At 31.9% G+C, this 22,010-nt stretch overlaps 1 pseudogene; it reads right to left on the reverse strand.

Moving 5' to 3' along the window:
• The window catches only part of LOC127705608 (dynamin-like 120 kDa protein, mitochondrial), a 74,923-nt pseudogene extending 62,095 nt beyond the window's left edge, over window positions 1–12,828 (reverse strand).
• Window positions 12,829–22,010: the final 9,182 nt, after the last annotated feature.

Genomic DNA, 22,010 nt, shown 5'->3' on the forward strand with positions numbered 1-22,010 from the left:
TTTTCTGTAATTGTAAGAATCAATCAAGATTTTTGTCCATTGTCCTACAATCTCAATAATAAATGAATGCAAAATTTTCTGAATTTACAGTATATCTTGATGCATTCTTCATGCTTGTTTTGGCTTATTCTATTTGCTTAAGAATACCATGTCTATGAACATGCAGTAAACATGCAGAGTCAAGATATTACTTGTGTGCAGAATTAATTTCAGGGAAACTTTTGGTTTTCTTTATTGTCCAAACTTGATTTTTTTCAAAATTTGCATATAAATGAAAAAAAAAAGAATTTTGAGGCAGTAGTAAACATATTCAAAATTTTAAAAAATAGGTTTGATAAAAATAAAATAAACTTGATTAAAAAGTTTAATACTGTGGATTCATTTATTTTCGTGGGTATCAATTTTTGTGGATTGAGGAAAACTTACACTTTCGTGGATGTTTAATTTCATGGTTTTGCTAAAGTCTGCATACAAGCCTATGGAAAATTTGTAATTCGTTGAAAATTTAAATTTTCCCTGAACCCAGGAAATCCACAAAAATTGGTATTCAACGAATAATAATGAATCCACAGTATGCTGAATTTCAAATGAAATGTCACCTATCAGGAAAAATCTAAAGGAACATTTCATTTCACATCAAATGTTTATGGCATTTGATTTATCAGGATAAATTCATAGTAAATAGTTGAATTACTTATCAAGAATAAAGTAATTACTAGGTCCATTATTTGTATTTGAGTTATTCATCTTTTTTAAATAACAGTATTTAAAAGTTAATGAGACAAATCAGTCAGTAATGTAACTTAGGGAAGACTATCAATTGTCCTTAGTACTGAAGGAAACCAAAGAAGTGCAAAAGTTTGCACCTGTCCTAAGTCAGGAATATGATTACAGTAGTTGTCGTCTGTTTATGTAGTTCATACGTGTTTCTCGTTTCTTGTTTTTATATAGATTAGACCGTTGGTTTTTCCGTTTGAATGGTTTTACACTAGTAATTTTTTGGGGCCCTTTATAGCTTGCTGTTCGGTGTGAGCCAATGCTCCATGTTGAAGGCCGTACCTTGACCTATAATGGTTTACTTTTATAAATTGTAACTTGGATGGAGAGTTGTCTCATTGGCACTCATACCACATCTTCCTATACCTATATATGATAAACTATGGAATAAAGTCCAAATAACAATCTTAATAAAAGAATGATAGTATGCATGACCTTCTCCATGGTGCTTTGGTGAACAATGTTTCCAATATGAATATGGTCTGTCAGTTGCTTTGTTTTTAGTGAAAAAAAATATACCAGTATATGAAATCTTATTTAAAATTAAAGTTATGTATTCTAGTAAGTACCGGTACAAGCAAACAAATACACATATATGTGTTATATTATATTTGTAAGTGTATAATGCACATTATGCATATTGTATTACAATAATTTTATCACAATAATGACATAAAAAAGATCAATTTAATAACCTTTTTAAAACAAACTAAAAAAATAAGTACAACAATTATATTACCAAATTCTTCAAAGGGTTCTGTTCGTTCAGGAAACAGATCTTCAGATTAGCAAATAATAAATTTGACAATAAACAGATCTTCATATTCAATAAAAATTTATAATTTTGTGAACTTGGTTTGTCTGAAATCTTAACAGAACTCTGATAGTTTGCAAAATGTGCGATTCATTTCACCTTCTACTTAGTACTTTGGTTGAGTATATCAAGTATGAAATAATATAAACTATAAGTAAAATTTAGGCTTTAGTTTGTGTTTTTGATTTTTTGTTTCAGCTGTACAAGTCATCAACATCCATAATAACTGATATCAAGTTATAAATAAAACTATTCACAGAGAAGTGAATTACCTGCCATAAAAAACAAATTTCAGAACTCAACATGATTTTTTTTCACAATTTCTCTGTATTTTCTATTAGTTTGCAGGGTCCAATAAATGACATATTCCAAATGAGTTCTTTTAAGTCATGTAATTATGAACTTATCTCCAATTCTAACTTTAAATAAACATGTTTTTAAAATAAATAAATGGGGATGTACACACGGACGGACAAGGATAAAACTTAATGCCCCCTCCACTACGGCATAAAAAATCTTCAAAAGCCAAACAAGGATCATTCCCTATATATGTTGAGGTAAACCCCTGTCATTCTAATTGGCAGTTATTTGTGTACTTGTCCTCTAAATATGAAGACCATAGAGCTACCCCTGGATCATTTATCTATTTGTCCCCAAGAAGTAAACATGTAATGGTGAGAAAACCTTCATGTCAACTAATGGATGGTTAATTATTTTAACACTATACTTTCTATGCCTAATAATACTTTCGCATTACTTCTTAGTTTTATACTATTGATTTTATTTTTCTATATGTAACTGATCTAATCAAATAAAAAGTTCTGCTAAGTTACAATATTTTCACATCTTAATTCAGTGATTTAAGAATTGGGTATGGAAGCACCACTTTCCACATCACCAGCAATTTAAAATAAGATAGTGTTTGTCAATTTAAGCCTGCCCCCATCTTGGCAGAAAAAGGCCAAACTTTCCCTAACAGTGACCTTAATTTTTCAATAAGCATGTGCTGTCTGAGAAAACAAATATTGACAAGCTTATAGCTACAACTTAAGATGAACTTACTTGTGACTGCTAGGGAACTTTTACTGAGTAAATCTTTGTAACCTTTTAGATCTGGTAGGTGACTTGTAAACCACCCCTGAAAATACATGTTTATAGCAAAATACAGTAAAAATTCAATAAAAATTATTCTTTTATTGACTATTAAAATCATTTGTTTAATATTTTTCTTTCAAATAAAAAAAAAATTTATAAAAGGATTATAAAAGAATATGTTGAATATTCTGAAATTTTGATAGATTTATATTATAATACATTTGTAAAGTAGAGAAACATAAAGTTAACCAATAACAATCCATGTATATCACATTTACAATGACATATGTCTTTCGCATGTGAACATCAAGCCAGTGATTTTCAGAGTTGCTTTGCTGATTTTAGAACAGAACTAGATCAATGTAGTTGTAAATAAGAATGCCCTTTACCTGCAGATGTTACTTTAATATGTGTCAAGGGGCAGTAACCCAATGAACTTAAGAATGCCCTTTACCTGCAGATGTTACTTTAATATGTGTCAAGGGGCTGTAACCCAATGAGAAACAAAACACCCTCAATAGTCAATATTGTACACTTTAAGATAAAAATCTGCTCAATATCTACAAGTGGAGAAAAAGGGCCTGTCACACTGATGGGTATCAGAGGGATAGAATGATGGACTGAGTAACATAAGTTACATAATTACATCCTGGCTAATGAGTGATGTGAGCTTAAAAAGTATGAAACTAAGAATTCTTTAGCTGAAAATGTTCAAATCTCATTATTTTGTCTTAAATGTTTGTACATGTATTAAGTTTGTGGTATCATATAGGTTTATTTGTGTAATTTTATGTATAGCAGCATGCACACACTTATTGTTTGGAGAAATGTGCAAGGCCCACTAGCATGACTAGTATGGTCGATTTGTAAACAATGTAAACCATTTTGTCAACTGTGAATTTCATCATTGAATAATTAAAATTTTATTTTGTCTGGGTAAAATGTATAATAAGTAACCTTTTCTGGAAGATGAATACTCCTTAATGTTCTCAGGACATTATTTTTGACATGATCCAATGTTTCTGACTCTGGCAGATAATCCTTAATCCATTCTATATCTGGAATATACTGCTTCAATTCTTCATATTTCTAATAAAATAAAATTACGAATCTTCATTCGAAAGATGCAATGATAAGAGACAAAATGAAAACAAAATCATGAATTTCAAAACAAAATTACAAAACATGTTGAAAATTAACAAAGATTTATTTACAAATATCTTTTAGACTGTGTTTCCACATAGTTTTTCTTTCTAAGTCACTTTATAGTTCATACAAACAGCATTTCAAAGAGAAACACTATTAAAAGGCCATGGAATAGACATGATAGGGAAGAAAAGAGTTAAATTTGAGACATTGCTATTTTTATAAATAATTATAATATCTTTTCTTGAATAATTTAATATTTACAGTAAATGCTGTTGACATGTGTTACAGTTCTAGCTTTCATATATACCTGGTTCAATACCATTCCACCACCAGCCACTGTACCAAGTACAAAATATCTGATCTTCAGTACTCTACCAACAACCCTAGCTAATTTTCCGATTTGTCTATGATTTAACACAATAACGGGTGCTCCTGTTATATTTAATGTTTTAATGGTCTGGGTATCACATTATGAACTAAAAGAATTTGTGGTAAGAATGTTTTAGAAACTCTACTATATATATACCACTTCCATATGTGAATTGTTGTAGATTGTCATTCTTATATGCTTTACTTCTAATGTATGTTGGATTGTAAGGAAATGTGGAGTTTAAACGACTGAAAACAGCAACAGACTTTGACTGTTTTAGTGCAATTCTTCTTGTAGCTATCTTTACACACTCTTCACACAAAGGACTGAAAAACAAAAACAAAACACTTTTTCAACATAATATTTACATACTTTAAAGTAATTTCAATCTTTTATTTACAATTCAAAGCACTGTCAAGTTTTATATAGTATTTATAGAAAGTAATGCAATTAGATAAGACTAAATATTCAATTTGGAGAAACTATCTATAGCTAGATTGATGATTAGGTGGAACATCTTCTAAAATATACATGAGCACATGGGTAATTATCTTTGACACACAACTAGGAAGGAAATAGAAAGTTGATATCTTTATATTTTTATCAGAAGGGGAATAGAAATGCTAAGATCTGGGGTCAAAATAGAGTCAGTTGGGAAACTGGAACCAAACATATGTCTTTGTTTGGACTTATGTTTCATGAAACAGCCTTTTCTTTGGTTATATCGTTTAACACTGTAAACAATTATTTCCATTTTATGTTCATGACCCTTGTATTGCGGCATGATGTATCAAATTTTAGAAGCATTACTTTATTGCCTTTTTCATTTCAGTTGCAGTTGAAAATGATGTTAGGAAGAGCATCACCAGAGGTCAATTTTGATAACCTAAAGACGGACGAGGATAAATCTTTTGGAAAAAGAAATTCATAAAAGCAACAAAAACAAGACTTACAACGAGCATAATCAACTTATTGAATTAGTGCTAAAAGAGACAACCCAAAAACATGAGAAAAATAGCTGTGATATAAGTATTGGTAGTGTTAATAAACTGTTATCACAGAGATATGTCTCGCTTTTTTGTAATTTCGATAATGCAAATGTTGAAATTAAAATAGCAACACTTTGTTTAACAAGTACGTTTTGCAAATACTCAAAGTCATTGAACCATGACTGAAGGTACATGGCTAAACAATCTCCATGGAAATGAGATGTACCAATGCTAATACAACTGCATACTAAATACCATTGACTTATCATAAGTAGTTCCCTTTAAACATACCTAAACACAAGCTCATACATTTAAATAAAGCAAAATTTCAAACACAAGTTAATACATTTAAATAAAGCAAAATTTCAAAGTCAATAGATTATGACTGAGGGGGCGGGGCCAAATAATTTCCATGGAAATGAGATATGCCAATGCTTATACAACTGCATACCGATTATCATTTACTTATCACTAGTGGTTCCCCATAAACTGACCTAATCACAAACTAATACATGAAAACTAAGCAAAAATTTCAAAGTTATTAGACCATGACTGAGGGGGCGGGGCCAAATAATCTCCATGGAAATGAGATATGCCAATGCTTATACAACTGCATACCAATAATCATTAACTTACCACTAGTGGTTCCCCATAAAATGACCTAATCACAAACTAATACATGAAAACTAAGCAAAGTTTCAAAGTCAATACACCATGACTGAGAGGGTGAGGCCAAATAATCTCCATGGTAATGAGATGTGCCAATACTAATACAACTGCATACCAAATATCTTTGACTTACCACCAGTGGTTCACCATAAACTAGACATAATCACAAACTAATACATTGTTGACGCCGCCGTCGCCGCCGACGCCGGAAACAGCATACCTATGTCTCGCTTTTTGACTACGTCAAGCGAGACAAAAATCAATTTGAAAGTGATTTTTTTCCTCAAGAAACCGTTTTGATGAGTGACAAAATTATTGTATTGGAAGGTGACTTTAATAAAATGTTTTTTTATTGTCATTTGATCTTTGGTTTTATTTTTGTTTACATGATGAAAACAATTGGGGCAATTAATAGTTTTTTTTTTATTTCAGTGATTGAACTATCATTTACCTGTAAGAATCAGTAATGCTACCCTTTAGCTGTCCAATATTTTTAAGAAAGAGGAGGTCTATTCTTAAAAATATTGGACAGCTAAAGGTAACATAATGGTTTCTTACAGGTTAATGATAGTCCAATCACTGAAATAAAGAACGGGTAAAACAATAGAATGACATCACAACAATGTTTTAATTATCCATAACATTTTAGAATATGGTACAGGAGAATGAAATGCCAGACATGTGACCTCTAGTCTGACTTTCTGATTGGCTTAAGTCATCTCTATAAAAAAACATCCTTTTCAAACGATAATTTCAAGATAACAGATAAACAATGTTTCAATAGTAATTTCCTAAGATAAAAAAAATATAGAAAAATGCACCTAGCTTATTAAAGAGGCATTTATTAGCAGCATGTTTATGATAAAATCGCCAATAGATTGCATCCTTTTTTGTTGATAGTTTACTATAAAGTAACAATCGGTAAACTTCAGCTTCATAACACGGCAATTAATGAGCTACCATATTTGTTAGATCATAACAGACAGAGAGAAAAAAAATTGACAATTTAAAAACGACATCTTTGCCTAAAAAATGATAAAATCGTGCACAGAAGACTAAGTTTATGATATAAACATGCATTAGTTCAAGAATTGGATAAACATTATTTTTCATTAGTCACTCGTTTCATATGACTTTAAACTTGAGAATGTAATAATTTCAATGTTTAGTGATCCGTGGAATAGGCCTAATACCATAGTAATTTCACATCATGTGGCCTTATTTTCATGTTGATAAGACCACAATGTCAATGTAAACAACCTAAAAATCTATTTGGACTGACAGACGAACAGACCATACAACATAATATCCATTAAAATCATAAGTCGGGTTTAAAAATAACATGTAATTGGAATTAGCTGAAATGATTTTTTTTTCAATTTATTGTTGGCTTTGCTGGGGGTCTCATTGGGGGGTTCTGATCCCGGATCCCGCTTATTGTTTTATCAGATTCCCGTATCCCGCTTACACTATGTACGTAAGCAATTCTCATTATTTTGTAATTTCCCTTGTCCCGCTAGACATCATTTCCCGTTTTCACGGCACAATAATTTGACTTTCACGTGTCACGCTTACAAAAAAATCGGCAATCCCCCGTCACGCTTAGACCCCAATGAGACCCACTTTGCTTGTGAAAAGTTAAATAACTTAATTTTGGTATACATTCTTAGTAGACAATGTGTTCAAAGGGAAATAACTCACCATAACCATAAAACATCTATTTTCTATACATGTCCCAGTACAACAAATGATTCCTGACAAGATAATAAAGGCTCCTGTTCCTAGTAGCATTAGTATGTTGCCAAAGGGAAAGTACTGTTCCCTAGCAGATTGAAATAGGAATGCTTCTGGAACTTGATATATAACCCTAATGCTAGGAAAGCTAACCGGGCTGTCAGCTGGAAAAGAAATATAGAATTTATCATGCATAAAAACACTATTGAATTTTAAAGAACGTTTAATTAATTGACAGAACATGATAAAGAAAAGTTAGGAAACGGAATATTTTTGTAATTTGAAGTTAGCAATGTTAGCTGAAAAATTAGAAATAATTTTATATTAGGATCTTTTATCCTGTTAGCATGGTTATAAAATCTTACTAGCAACAGAATACAGTTAACAATGAACGAAGAATTTCATTTAATTTGAACAAAAAACAAAGGGAGATTATTCAATTAACATGTATCTTTATCTTCTCTTATGTCTTATATTATACATTTACAAATTCTATACTTTATATAGTTAGTTCTGAATATGTATATATAATATTTGCCAATGGATGATTCTAAGCAACCAATAATCAATAAATCATTTAAATTGTAATATCTTTTTAAGTTGCCTTTTCTATAACTATAAACATATATATAAATTATATATTTAAAATACACTTACCCAAAAGAAAAAGTTGAACACATAAAGGACGACTTTTAGGAAGTTTTCACCACACAGGTCCCTTTTTCTCCTATTATTTCCTCTAGCATTATCATTTATTTTGGCATTGATTGTAAAATCCCAAAACTAATAGAATGTTAACTTCTGTTTAACCACTGTCTGCACACTGCACACTGCACACTAACAATCTTTTATTACTGATATCATTTGCAGCTTTTTTCAAATTCAATGAGGCTATTCGTATAGATTCACTTCCCATCCATCTATTGTGAAAGAGAAAGAAAATATTACTATCAGAACAAAAAATGTCCACAGATATACTGCACTTAAAGTTAACTTTAGTTACTTTCCTGAAAAAACCAATTAGATAATTTCATATAATCTTTACTTTATGACTTTATAAAGTTTTTCTATCACATGAAAAAGCAATTATAATTTAATGCATATAATAAACATAATAAACTGCAGTCAGGGGCGTAGCTGCCGTTAGGCACTTTAGGCATGAGCCTACACATAATTTTTTCACACCTAACCCTAACCCTAACCCTAACCTAACCCTAACCCTAACCCTAACCCACAAATAATTTTTTTATTTAAAAAAGTAATAAACAATGTTATCTGTAGATGCATGCGAATTCGTCAAAACTCTTTAATTATCGAATGTCATGCGTACACTAGTCTATCATCCTTATAGAATCAGTGGCGTATTGGAACTGTATGTCATTATATTCCACCTAATATAGAAACTATAAACTAGAACTTTGGTTCAGATCATTCACTTCAATCAACAAATACTTGAATGAACCTCAACTTAGATAATGATTTTTTTTAATTAGTTGTTGTTGGCCCAAGTTCAATCTGATGCCTAGTGAAGAGAGAATGCCACGCTCTCTGCACGTTAAGACACTTGAAACAACTCTTTGAGGGGTTAGTAGTCGTCTACTGAAAGGCAAATTTCTGTTCCTATTTAATAAACCCTCATTTTCCAATGCATGGCATTTCCAAATTTCCAGACCTTCATCCTGGACGACCTCTATCTGTTTTAGTCCTGAACATGCATGAATATTTGCCACTGGACGTCTATCAGTCAATCAATCAATCAATCAATCAATCAATCAATCAATCAATCAATCAATCAACTAGCTTTCAGTAACTTCGAGTACTCTCAGATCTACATGTAATGATGATAATTATTCATATTCCTAAGCAGGTAGGGATTTTACAGTACATGATATAAGAAAATATGAATTTCTTGAATTTTGTTAGACACCGGTAGTATGAACAGAACAGAACTTCTGCATGACGTATTGACTGTGTGTGTGTATGTGTTTGTGTGGCCGGGGGAGGGTGAAGGTTTAAGAATCAAAATATGAATGGTAGATGCACCGTATTCCAAAAGTTAGTATTATTATGTAGTAGTCTCAGTGTTTACGTGCCTATTTTTTTTTTTTTAATGAAGGATCGTCAATATGTACTATCAATTGACGTATATATATATCAATTATACTCAATCAGAAACAAGTTGTGCTGCTTAATAAAGGGCTACGCTGATCCACCTGGGCAATGCATATTGGAAATATTGTTTTTTTTAATATTTCTGATTGTACTGCCGGTTAATTCATCAGTCAGATGTAATTGTAGAATTACGTTTATTTTTTCGACATTGTTTTCATGTATATTATCATGATAAAATGACGTTTTTTTAAGTTTTTTTGTACACAAAATTTTGCAACTTAAATGCTGAAAACCGTTTTCCGTCGGAGGGCTACGCCCCCAGAACCCCTTACCAGGGGCCTTATGTGGCCCCAGACCCCCTGCCACAATTTGTGCCTACAGTTTATTGGATACCTAGCTACGCCCCTGGCAGTTGTCTGGCTATGCTTCATCTCACAATATATTGTGTATACATATACACCTGGTGATACCCACCCAGATACATTATTCACATATACGACCATGAAAGACCCTCATGGATAACCAGGGTCAGTAAAAAAAAACATGTCATTCACAATATAAAAACCATACAATAATTTCTGTATTAACAGTATTTGAAATGTTATACAACAGTTTAACCAGGTATTTAAAATCTTAACCCTGTGGTTTTTAGATACAATCCAAATGGACTTTGATGCTTTGGTGTTGATATTTAAATGTCTTCTTACTTTTTGTGTCATTAAGTTGCTGTCTCATTGATATATTATACCCTTTATCTCCATTATTCAACTTTTTATCATGGTAAGCACAGGTATTTAGGCCATGTTAAATTACTGAAAGAACTTATATGTATGGGCTTTGCTCATTGTTAAAGGTTGTAAGGTGACCCGTAGCTGTTAATTTCTGTGTCATTTGGTCTCTTGTGGCTCGTTGTCTCATTGGCAATCGTACCACATCTTCTTTTTCATATTATGCAAGATAATGCCTGGTTTCCCCTTTGATTTGTTCAAATCTTCAAATATTAATGTAAACATAAAGTAACCAGATGCTCCTCAGGGTGCAGCTTTATACGACTGCAGAGGTCGAATCCTGAACAGTTGGGACAAGTATGGACACAACATTCAATCTTGATACAGCTCTGAATTTGGATTGTGATTAAATAGTTGACACAGCATAGGTTTCTGGTAGTCTAATGAACTTAAAAAAATTATTTGCTTTTGAGTAATACACTATGCTGTTGAATATTAATCCCCTCAAAAAAAAATATTTAAAGAAATCTGAAATGAGAAAAATTGTACCCCCTACCCACCCACCCCTCCCCCCCCCCCTTTTTTTTCGTCTTCTCTTTTCCCTTATTCCAATAATAATCTCAATTCAAATTTCTTATGGAGTTTTTAACAATAACTACTCATTTAATAAATACATCATAAAATATAAAAATATAAAATGACATAGTCATGGTTAAAATTAATATAAATGAATAGTATACGTATTACTTCTAAAAAAAAAAAATTATAGCTTATCATCTCAAGACAATCATCATTTCTTAATACATAATTTTCAAACAGTGTAAGGGCGGTAATCAAACATATATATAACAGTATTCTTTAAATTTGAATTGGATTACCTCCCTAACACAGCTTTTAAATTTTCTAAATTGTCCTTTAACCAGAAAAACACTTGTTTTCCCCCTTTTTTTGGCCCCTAATTGCTAAATGATTTAAGCCATAACCCCCAATAACTATCCCTTTGTAGTATGGAATCTTGTGGTATAATTTCAGAGAGATTTATACACTTAAACACAAGTTATTGACTGTAAACTACAACAAGTTATTGTCTTGAAACTAGAAAAATGCTTATTTTTGGCCCTTTTATGGCCCCTAATTCTTGCATGAATGGGACAATAACGCCCAAACTCAATCTAAGTCTTCCTTTTGTGATAAGGAACTTTGTGGTACAATATAAGAGAGATATATACACTTACACACAAGTTATTGTCCAGAAACTACAAAAATGCTTGTTTTTGGCCCCTTTTGGGCCCTTAATTCTTAACTGTTGACACCATAGACCGCAAAATGAATCCAAACCTTTTACTTGTGGTATTAAACATTATGGTACAATTTCAGAGCAATTGAAATACTTATGCACAAGTTATTATCCTGAAAGTAGAAAAATGCTTGTTTTGGGGCCTTTTTGGGCCTCTTATTTCTTAACCGGAGGGACCATCAACCCCAAAATCAATCCCAACCTTTCTTTTGTGGTATTGAACCTTCTTATTAAATTTCAAAGAGATCCATTCATGTAAACTAAAGTTATTGTCCGGAAACCAAATGTGTTATCGGACAACGCAGACGACGACATCATACCATTATACAGTCCAAAAAAAATGTTTGCAGTTAAATATATTTATCATGTGTGCCTAAAGACTACATCAGGTGCCATTTAACTAGGTGCCAATTTGACTAGGTGCTGATTTTACTATACCGGGTGCCGATTTGACCGGATACTGATTTGACTAGAACTCTGACCAATGAGCTGTTGAATACCATAAATGGGCTGTCGACATTTGATCGCGCTTCCGTTGTAAATATTGGTCACAGTGTAATTAACCAAATTGTTTTGGGACCAGATTGATTTTGGGCAAGAACAACCTGATACCCTAGTACTTTACCAGTATATAATAGAACATTAGTAAGTTAATCTGTTTATATCTAGTTTTAACCATTTACCCCCCAAAAGATATATCCTGTCATTCCTGTTGTCTAGTGTTTATTGTACTTCTTCTTCTATATTTTGTGGTTAATCTGCAGTTGAAATTTCCATAACACAGATATACTGTGCGGGTGTGTCAACCAGTACTCGCCAAGTTAAAAATAAACAAAAACTTGTGTATTTACAGGAACAAAATCAAATAAAATTATGTGAGTTTGCAACAACTGTACAGGGTTAAAATCTGGTATCAATATAGTTACGCCAGGAACTGCCACACACAGACCCGGAAGGCGTCTGTTGTGGGGGTTTGGATGGCACTTTCAGGTAATTGGTTCCAGTCAAAAATTTGTTCTGGGGATGAAACTGTATTTATAGGCATCCGTTTAAGTGCTGACTCTGGAAAACTGGTCTCTGTGCCTGTGGTATTGACTATATAAGATAAGATAAGAAAACTTTATTTTGATTCGGCATAAGTTAAAAGACACAACACAAGCTCTAAGGAGCTTTTGACCGAATATAAAAACATATACATAACATAAAAACAGTCTAATTTGACATATAAAACAACCTGTTATACGAAGTTAAATCTCACTTACATAGCATGCAATAAAAATTTAGCAACAAATTTAAAATGAAATAAAACATGCTAGACCAGAGCAAACAAAAGCAACATAAATAATAAACATCTCAAGAATTATCTGCAAGCAGAACATCGACATTCCAAACCATTCCAGGACTGAACAAGACTTTTAAAATGTGAGAAACTATTTTCAGTCCTGAAATGGTTTGGAAGGCTGTTCCATAAAGTAGCAGCAGCAAATTTGAAAGATTTTTTACCGTAACGGGTTGACTTTACCTGTGGAACATCTAGAATATTTACATACCGGAAAGAATACTTAGATTTTTTGACACTCACCAAATTTTGTAAGCACACAGGAGCTATATTATTTATAATCTTAAAAGTTTCTAGAGCCATTGTTCTAATCCGTCTAATCTGCAAGGAGGGCACCTTAGCTTTAAGTAAGAGGTCCTCGTAGGGGCTGGTAAAATCCTCATATACAAAACGGAGTGCTCTTTCCTGCACCTTTTCTAATTTTTTGGAATTTTTCTCAGTGCAAAAATGCCATGCCAAAGGACAAAAATTAAAATTACTAAGAATAAAGGTATGAAAAATAGTAAGTTTACTAAGTCTATCCAAAACTGAGCCCAAACGTTTTAAAACATTTAATTGCTGTGATGCCCTCCTACAGATTGAGCTGATATGAACATCAAAATTTAACTGATAGTCAATTTCAATGCCTAATAATTTAACTGTTTTTTCACATGTAAGGTTCGAGTTTTGAATACGTATAGATGGGTTTTGTTCAAAGGTCTTTTTGCCAACAGCCAAAACTTGAAACTTATCGGGATTTGCTTGCATTTTATTCACCCGGAACCACTCAATAAGTATTTTTGACTCAGATTCCAAAGTTGAAATTAATAAATCAAAATCTGGAGTACAGAAAGACAAAGTATTGTCATCTGCATAGTTATATAAACTACCATTTTTAACAAAAAGAAAAATATCATTTATAAATATGTTAAACAACAATGGCCCTAGTATAGAGCCCTGTGGTACGCCTTTATGGATGTCAGCCAAATCACTCAGAACATTGTTGACTTTAATTTGTTGTTTACGATTAGATAAATAGGACTTTAAAAGAGCAACTGCATGGGGGGATACACCATATGCTGATAATTTATCTAGCAAGATATTGTGAGGCAGGCAGTCAAAAGCCTTAGAAAGATCCATTAATACCGCTGCAATGTACTGGTTTTTATCGAGAGCTTCACGCCAATCTTCTAACACTCTGAGAAGTGTGGTCTGACATCCATGTCCACGTCTAAAAGCACACAAAAAAGGATTAAATATTTTATCAAAGTATTCAGTTAGTTGAATTTCATATATTTTTTCAAAGATTTTAGAAAATATGGGTAAGACACTAACTGGTCTATAGTTTGTTTTTAATAATGGGTCACTCTTTTTATGAAGGGGGGTCACTTGGGCTTCTTTAAGTTTGTCAGGGAAACAGTTATTTTCAATTGATAAATTTACAAGAGTTGTCAGCTGTGGTGCAATGTAAGATTTACAATTTTTTACTATTTTTGCTGGAATACCATCAGCTCCTGTAGCCTTCTTTATGTTTATTTTATTCAAGATTTTATTGACATTTTCGTTAGATACTTTCTTAAATTCAAAGTCAGAAACATGCTTTCTGTTACTCAAAATTTCTTTTATACTTGGGTGATTTGAGGGGTCATATACCACATCTGCTCCAATTTTGTCTGCTACTGTGGAGAAAAAATTATTAAAAACATTTGAAACTTCATTTGGACTATTTACAATTTTGTCATTTTCACACAATAAGATTTTTTGTTCTCCACAGTTCCCCTTTTTTGAGAAAAATGGTTTGACTGTTTTCCAAAACTCGCATGATTTTGACCCACCAGAGCAACGTTCTAAAAAGTATACTTTTATTGATTTTCTCTTTATCTTAGTTACCAAATTTCTTTGTTTTCTAAATTTCTCCCAGTTTTTGTCACTCCGGTTTTTAGTATATTGTGAATAAAGCATTTGTTTTCTATATATGGCCCCTCTCAGTTCTTTATTCATACATGGCAGTGGTTTTCTTCTTTGACACCTAGATTTGACAGGTGCATGTTTATTTAATATATTTTTAAAATCTTTTTCATAATCATCATAAATACTATTTAAATCTTTCTCAGTACAGTTTTCTGAAATCTTTATTTTCTGTAAATCATTTGTAAATTTGTCAATATCAAAAGTTTTGTAACTTCTATATGTTACGTCCCTGCATTTTTGTGCAGGTAAATTCCCTTTCACAACTGTAGAAATAATATTGTGACAGTCACTAACACCATTTGGACTATTTGTTGTTTTAAAACACAAATTCTTTTTACTTGTAATAATAACATCCACAAGGGATGGGTTACAACCCTTTTTAAAACATGTTGGACCTTTAACCAGTTGTGATAAGTTGAAAATATCACATATATCATGTAAAGTCTGAGATTTTTCAGCAGACAACATATCAAAATTAAGGTCACCAAAAATAATAATATTTTCATATGACACAAAACATTTATCTAGTGATTTTGTAAAATTATCAATAAAGTCATTATTTTTCATGGATGGAGGTTTGTATGCTCCCATAATAAGCCATTTGGCATCATTTATATAAATTTCATAGCAAATATTTTCAAGTTTATCAGATTCAAAACATTGTTTTCTACTGGACTATTGTCTGCATGTTGTTACAGTTGGTCTCCTGATGTAATCTGGGATAATGACTGATGCTTCTCCATGCAGGATCTTATATAGGAGTATGAGCCTGGCTCCTTGTCTGCGTGTTGCTAGTGTTGGCCAGCCAAGTGTCTGTAGGATGTTGGTTTATACAGAACCTGGTTCCCGATAAAAGGTTGTTGTAGATCAAGTCGGTTGAATTATGTAATGACAAAGCATACAATATTTGAATACTTAAATTATAAATAAAATTTAACTTCTGTTTATCTATCTTGATAGTAATTTGTGTTGTCATCTATCTAAAGCACGTGAATAAAGTAAAATCACACAACAATATTGCACTTTGGTAGAAAAGTCACGACAACAACCTAACTTCCGGTTGGTTTTGTTTAATAAACAGAAGTACTCCAGTTGCTCCGTTCGATAGCCAATGATCAGAGATATTTTGAATGAGGAAGGTTTTATCTTGGGAAATTATTATAATAACAGTTTTATTTAACATTCAAATACCAAACCTGTTTTCGTAAATTAGAACATTCTTAAAACTTATATCTGTTATGATTATTTAAAAGAAAAATCTATATGTAATATGAATTGTAACTGAACCTTGTGAAAACACTGTTTATTCTAAACTAAAGATAATGTTATTTATAGCGGGGAAATCGTGTCATTCTATAATGGGCATAAAATATGACTTGTACTCAGAGGCGTATTAAGTGGGGGACAGGGGTCCCGGTCCCCTTTGTAGGAAATTTCGTTTGACTATAAGTTATTTAGGGATCATTGAAGCATGACTGGAGTGGGCCCCCTCTTGGTCACTACCACCCCCTTTATCAAAATTTCTGGATCTGCACTGGTACTGCATACATACTTTTATCATCGTTACTTTATATTTTTCTCCTTTGCTTTGTTTTTACTTTTATATTCCGGCTCTGCGCTCAATTTAACTGTGCTTTTTCAGTGTTGCTTACAATCATGAGCACTGTGACATCTTGTTTCACTTAATAATGCTTTCACATTGATATGCATTTTATTTTATTTGCATGTCTTAAATTGTTTACATGAATTGTATACGCCTTTTATTTGTTCGTTGGTAAAAAGCTGTACAGAGCTTTTATTATTATAGGTTTATAATGTACCAATTAAATTTAATTTTCTCAACCTTGTTATGTTTTATAGTCTCACTTATGGTTACTTATTGGTCATCCCTAATGACCGACTTGTTTTGTATTTCTGTGAAGCAGAATTCCTACAAAACATTTCAAAAATAATAAATTGCTTCGCCGAGCGCAGCTAGATATACGACTGCGGAGGTCCTACCATGAACAGTTGGGGCAAAAATGGAAACAATATTCGCGCTTGGGTCTGAATATGGATTGTAATTAAATATTTGACACATAATAGGATTCTGACAGAGAATAACTGTAGTCAAGGAACTTAGAATTGGTTATATGTTTCAATTTATATTAATTTTTTGGGCTTATATGCAATACACTATGCTGTTGCGAATTGACCCCCCTACCCAAAAAAATACACCCCTTAAGCTTTGCTTTTGTGCAATACACTATGCTGTTGCGTATTGACCCCTCATTTTTTTTTTGCTCTTGTGCAATACACTATTATGCTGTTGTTTATTGACACCTCCCCTTTTTTTTTTGGCAAAAATAAATTATATTTAAAGAAAATGTCTTTTTAATTTCTGAAATTTCTGTAATCTAAAATTTAAAATTTAAAATTTAAAATTCCAAATAGAATTTGCAACCATAATTACCCATTTAAATACATCCTAAAATTCTTTTTTAAAACAGTTAGTTCTCTCTTGATGCCGATGGCTGTTTTTTTGACATTTTCACTTGTTATGTCTGTTTGATTTGTTCACACATCGTTGTCAATATAATGGAATTTGATGTGACTGTCATACAAGTGAGAGGTTTAGCTAGTTATAAAAGCAGGCTCAATCCACCATTTTCTACATAAGAAAGTGCCTGTACCAAGTCAGAATATGATAGTTGTTATCCATTCATTTGATGTGTTTGAGCTTTTGATTTTGCCATTTGATTAGGGACTTTCCGTTTTGAATTTTTCTCAGAGTTTAGTATTTTTGTGATTTTACTTTTTTCTAAAAACAAATTGGCAGCAAATCACCTCAAGACAATACATTTCGTTATACATGATTTAAAAGTAGTGTAAGGGATGTAATTCAAACGTAACATTCATGTACTTAAATAAGTAATAGTCCATCAAACAGGAAATCATTGTTTTCCCCCTAATTCCTAATTGGTTTAAGCTATAACCCTCAAAAGCCAATCCTAACCGCATCCTTTTGAGGAATGGAAAATCGTGGTCTAATTTCATACAATGTTCCACAAGTTATTGTCTGGAAACTAGAAAAATGTTTTTTTGGGCCCCTTTTTGCCTCCTTAAATCCCTAAACTGTTGGGACCACAACCCCTTAAATCAACCCCAACCTTTCTTGTGTGGTTATAAACCTTGTGTTCAAATTTCATACATTTCTATTTACTTATACTAAAGTTATTTAATTATTTAATGTAAATTTGAAAATAATTGATAATCATTATGAATGTCAAAAGTGTATATTTAATTTTGAAATGTTTTGGTTGTGTTGATAAAAAAACATGTTGCAAAAAAAGACTAGATTTGTCCAAACGACACGAATGGCCCCGTCTCAAAAAGTTGAAAAATCTGCAATTTCAACAACACATGGGATGTGAACACAAACATGATGGTAGTCTCACATATCAAAATTCTGCTCAAAATCTTCAGGCTTTAAAAAACTCCATTTAACTGTGATTTTCGACCATTTATCAAAGTTCAAAGCCTGTAATTTTGGGGAAAATTAGCAAAGCGGAACTAAACATAAACTTGATCTGTAACTCATCATGGTTAACTCACATACCAGAAATCAGCCCAATATCTGAAGGCGTTTAGAAAAAACCTGTATAACTGTGATTTTCAACAATTTATCGAAGTCCAAAGCCCGTAATTTCTGCAAAAATAGTAGAGCAGGACAAAACTCAAACTTGATCTGTAACTCATCATGGTTAACTCACATACCAAAAATCAGCCCAATATCTGAAGGCCTTTAGAAAAAAAAGTCTGTATAACTGTGATTTTCAACAATTTATCAAAGTCCAAAGCCTGTAATTTTGGCAAAAATTAGCGGAGCAGAACGAAACTAATACTTCATCTAAAACTCATTATGGTGAACTCACATACCAAAAATCAGCCTAATATCTGAAGGCATTTAGAAAAAAAAACCTGTATAATGGTTTGTTGCAGAATGACGGAATGACAGAATGATGGAAAGATGGATTGACGGAATGATGGAATGACAGACAAGGGTAAAACTATATGGCCCCGACAGCTTTGTTGCGAGGCCATATTTGTTGCGGGGCCATAAAAAGCTTCATCATGTGTAATTGCTAGTTCATGAAGATCAAAAATGTTCTCAACTTGGAAGAAAAACACAGCACTTGGTATCATTCCAACATGAACTGTACAGAAGCTGCTGCTTAATTTGATGAAAAGCCACAACTCTATCTAGCTACTGAGAAGTGCTACAATGTTTATATATAAGCAGCACATAAACAGTGACAAGAAAGGCTGTTAACCTGTGAACTTTTAGACGACAGCAATTTCTCAATATTTAAACTTATCAGATTGATGTAGAAAACAGAAACTACATGAGACAAAACAGAAACTATACTTCCAGACCAGTACACCCTGCCCTTACTATGAAATCACATTCTCTCACAGATTAACTCCCTCTCTATATTCCGCTCACAATCATATACCCTCATCCTCTCCATCATTCTATTTTTCTCCCTCCCTTTCTCACCCTTTCACCCTATCATAACACCCTTAACCACCTACCACCTAATACCCCTTCTGCTTCGTGTTAAGTCCCTATGAGAAAATTGGGTTAGTAGATGAATACGATATTATAAGATGTACCAGATATGGAAGATCTTAAATTTTAGAAATGTGAAGGAAATTTAGAACTGATTGATATCAAACATAAATATATGAACCTGAGCCACTTTTAGAAATGCAGTCTTATTTTCTACACATAATGGTCATCATAGCATTCGTACAAAAGATTAACAGCCAACGTTACAGAAAGCCAAATTGTGTAATGTAAATTTGAAAATAGAATGCTGTTTTGATTGATAAACATTATGGAGGCCAAAAAGTATATATCTCACTCTTAATTTTGAAGTGTTTTTGGTGTGTTGATTACAAAATATGTTGAAAAAAATGAAAAAAACATAAATGAAAATTGCCAAATGGTATAAATCCAAATAGTTCAAAAACACATAAAACAAAAAGCCAAACGAAAAATGCCAAAGTTTAAAAATGCCAAATGGTATTAAAAATACCTGTCTGCTTGTACTAGCCAGCCGGCCTGTGGGTTAGCTGGACTTTAAGGTGCTAGTTCACCAAGACAAATGCCCACAGTAGGTCACCTATCTTTTCCTTTTGGAGTACCAGTTTTTAAGTCTTTGATTTGACTTGGGGGCTCAACATTAAACTAAAAAAAGATAAAAAAAATAAGGTCTCCTGTATAAATTTAAAATTTGGTCTTAAAAGTAAAATATTCCCTTTGTCAACCACACCCAAATGGATAAAATAATGTAAAAAGTCTCTCATTTCCCAAATAATCATAAAATGACCTGCCTCAACTTATAAATTAGGATAAAAACAGTAAAATATCTCCAATTAAAATTTAGATAAAAACAATAAAATATCCGATTAAAATTTGGATAAATGCAGAAAAATATCCCCAATTAAAATTTGGATAAAAACAGTAAAATATCCCTCAATTAAAATTTGGATAAAAACAGTAAAATATCCCCAATTAAAATTTGGATAAAAACAAATAAAATACTTTTTCCCCATAAAAGCACGTTACAGAGATTCACATGCAGACTGAGCCACCTCACTCTCAGTTTGTTCCAGTAAAAACAATAAAAATATCCCCAATTAAAATTTGGATAAAAACAGTAAAATATCCCCAATTAAAATTTGGATAAAAACAAATAAAATACTTTTTTCCCCTTAAAAGCATGTTACAGAGCTTCACATGCAGACTGAGCCACCTCACTCTCAGTTTGTTCCAGTAAAAACAATAAAATATCCCCAATTAAAATTTAGATAAAAACAGTAAAATATCCCCAATTAAAATTTGGATAAAAACAGTAAAATATCCCCAATTAAAATTTGGATAAAAACAGTAAAATATCCCCAATTAAAATTTGCATAAAAACAAATAAAATACTTTTTTCCCCTTAAAAGCATGTTACAGAGCTTCACATGCAGGCTGAGCCACCTCACTCTCAGTTTGTTCCAGTAAAAACAATAAAATATCCCCAATTAAAATTTGGATAAAACAGTAAAATATTCCCAATTAAAATTTGGATAAAAACAGTAAAATATCCCCAATTAAAATTTGCATAAAAACAGTAAAATATCCCCAATTAAAATTTGGATAAAAACAAATAAAATACTTTTTACAATTAAAAGCATGTTACAGAGCTTCACATGCAGGCTGAGCCACCTCACTCTCAGTTTGTTCCAGTAAAAACAATAAAATATCCCCAATTAAAATTTGGATAAAAACAGTAAAATATCCCCAATTAAAATTTGCATAAAAACAGTAAAATATCCCCAATTAAAATTTGGATAAAAACAAATAAAATACTTTTTACAATTAAAAGCATGTTACAGAGCTTCACATGCAGGCTGAGCCACCTCACTCTCAGTTTGTTCCAGTAAAAACAATAAAATATCCCCAATTAAAATTTGGATAAAAACAGTAAAATATCCCCAATTAAAATTTGGATAAAAACAGTAAAATATCCCCAATTAAAATTTGGATAAAAACAGTAAAATATCCCCAATTAAAATTTGGATAAAAACAGTAAAATATCCCCAATTAAAATTTGGATAAAAACAGTAAAATATCCCCAATTAAAATTTGGATAAAAACAAATAAAATACTTTTTACAATTAAAAGCCACCTCACTCTCAGTTTGTTCCAGTCAAAACAATAAAATATCGCCAATTAAAATTTGGATAAAAACAATAAAATATCCCCAATTAAAATTTGGATAAAAACAGTAAAATATCCCCAATTAAAATTTGGATAAAAACAAATAAAATACTTTTTACAATTAAAAGCATGTTACAGAGCTTCACATGCAGGCTGAACCACCTCACTCTCAGTTTGTTCCAGTAAAAACAATAAAATATCCCCAATTAAAATTTGGATAAAAACAGTAAAAT

The sequence above is a fragment of the Mytilus californianus genome, unplaced genomic scaffold (genome assembly GCF_021869535.1).
Source record: "Mytilus californianus isolate M0D057914Y unplaced genomic scaffold, xbMytCali1.0.p SCAF_6, whole genome shotgun sequence".
Taxonomy (NCBI): domain Eukaryota; kingdom Metazoa; phylum Mollusca; class Bivalvia; order Mytilida; family Mytilidae; genus Mytilus; species Mytilus californianus.